This window comes from Galeopterus variegatus, unplaced genomic scaffold, assembly GCF_000696425.1.
Source record: "Galeopterus variegatus unplaced genomic scaffold, G_variegatus-3.0.2 Scaffold5979, whole genome shotgun sequence".
Taxonomy (NCBI): domain Eukaryota; kingdom Metazoa; phylum Chordata; class Mammalia; order Dermoptera; family Cynocephalidae; genus Galeopterus; species Galeopterus variegatus.
This window is the reverse complement of record NW_007732090.1, coordinates 92,722-95,003: the sequence shown is the minus strand read 5'-3', so window position 1 is coordinate 95,003 and position 2,282 is coordinate 92,722. Positions and strand designations below refer to the sequence as shown.

Below are 2,282 nucleotides of genomic sequence, written 5' to 3'. Positions count from 1 at the left end.
TTGGAAGCTGTTTGAGTCATGGGGGTGGATCCCTCATGAATGGATTAATGCTCTCCCTGGGAGAGGGGGGATTAACGAGTGAGTTCTTGCTGTATTAGTTCCCACAAAAGCTGGTTGTTTAAAAGACCCTGGCACCTCCTCTCTCTCTCTTCCTTCCTCTTGCCATGTGATCTGCTCGTACCTGCCAACTGCCTGCTGCTTTCCACCATGAGTAAAAGCAGTCTGAGGCCTCTGCCAGATGCAGCTGTCCCAGAATTGTAAGCCAAATAAACCTCTTTTCTTTATAGATTACCCAGTCTCAGGTATTTCTGTTATAGCAACACAAAACGGACTAATACAATAGTTGTGGGCATGAAAGTCATAGGCTAAAAATAACAAACATTTGTGAAAAGAAAAATGGCTGAGTGGATGGATAGATATCCAGAAGATAACCATAGGAATGTGATATCCTGGGAAATGTAGGAGGAAATGTCAAACAAGAAGGTGTGGTCAAATATAACACAGTGGTTAAGAGATAAAAGGAATAAAAAAGTCATTGATTTCACAAGTAGAAAATCATTAAGAATCTCAGGTGGTAAAATATGGGAAAGCTGGCAAGGAAGGTAGGCACAGCAATCATATCAGTTTGGAGGCCATAGACTAAGTTGAAAAATATATATTAATCATTTTACCCCAGGTTGTAGTGGGAAATTATCTAGAATCAATATCTACCATTTTACACCTCCCATATCTTTATAGCACAAGAAAATTATTGGCTGTCCTTTGTTTATCTTTAACCAGTTCTTAACATGACTAAACCAGGAAACATACTCCACTAAAACCAGAAAAAAAGTCTAATTCATAAACACTCATAAAAGTAAAGCTTTCTTTCTGGACAATAAGTCACATAGTAAAAACATATTGTGGAATTTGGTAATCAAGGCAATTGAAGATAAAGGGCTAATTTAACAGAAAATAAAATCAGTGATTTACAGATGTACATACAATCAGATTTTTAAAAATATAAAGGGCAAGGGAAGAATTTCAAATAAGAATACATTGATCTCCAAAAGGTTCCTCACACAGAAGGAAACCGTTCCTACAAAGTACTCATGTCAAGTACTTATGTAAGCACTATAAATATAGCATATGTCTAAAAGATCGAACTAATGATTTGGACAAGTTAAACAATGTCTGTTGTGACCAGGGACTGAGGATAGATTTCTAGCAACAGAGAAGAAATTTTAGAATACTTTTATTATGCCAATGATTAATACCAGATTTATAAGTTGAACCTTATAGTAAAATATTATATGTATGTGATTTAATTTTCTAAAATTGTATTTGAATATACTTGTCACTGACTTGGAAAAATAAATATTTTGAAAAGAAAAGTCATGCCAATAATGGTTAATATTAAATGTAAATACAATTATTACTTCAATTATAAAAATAAAAGTTTTTAAAATAAAAATAAATTTAAAATTAGTTATCAACTTTAAGCCAACATCTTTCTACAGTTTCCAGTCATGAATCTTTCCAGATATTCTTCCCAGGTTCCAGGAAGAAGTTCTAAATTATTCATTAATTCAAAATGGTAATATGAGACTGCAATATCCTTGGTATTTTGAGCCAGATAAACAATCTGCAGGGAGGAGGAGGAAGAAAATCAAATGGAAAGTATTTTATTTAGGAAAAAAAAAAATTAACCTATAGGCAACTAAAACTGCAGAGTATGTTTTCACCTGGAAGTTGTGGGACATGAAGGATTCTCCATCAGCACCTTAAATATAGAATCATTTTAAATGATTTTCACTAGGGCAATGCCATAGAGGTATGGAGGTTTGGGGAAGAATATGGTAGTTTCTGGCTCCCTTGACAATGTGAACCACAAATAGACCACAAATCATAGAAAATGGAGGGTCCCAGTATGTACCTTATTATCAAGATGTCACCATGACTAAAAAGAATACTAATAAAATTGAAAAGAACAAAATTGTGGTGGAAAAAAAGGCCTCCCTTCCACCAGTTAAATATCTGAAAAAAATTCTAAGTGTTGAAAAAAATAGAGAAAGGAAAAGAAGGCAATGGGAAGACATTACAGGCATTATAGAAAGTTTAGGAGAGATTTCAGATCAAAAACTAGAAGTCATAGAGTCATTTTTTCCTGTTTCTCTTCTTTATGATAACTAAAGCCCTGAAAATTATTCAACAAACATTGATACAAAAACTCTGAAGGCATACTGGATGAGCAGCCTCATGACTTGAGTAATGTCAGTGTGGTGAGTTCCCTCTGGGTTTTC

The 2,282-nt window shown here is 34.1% G+C and overlaps 1 pseudogene; it reads right to left on the bottom strand.

Annotated features, from left to right (window-relative positions):
* The window catches only part of LOC103605670, a 51,509-nt pseudogene that overhangs the window by 33,186 nt on the left and 16,041 nt on the right, over positions 1–2,282 (bottom strand).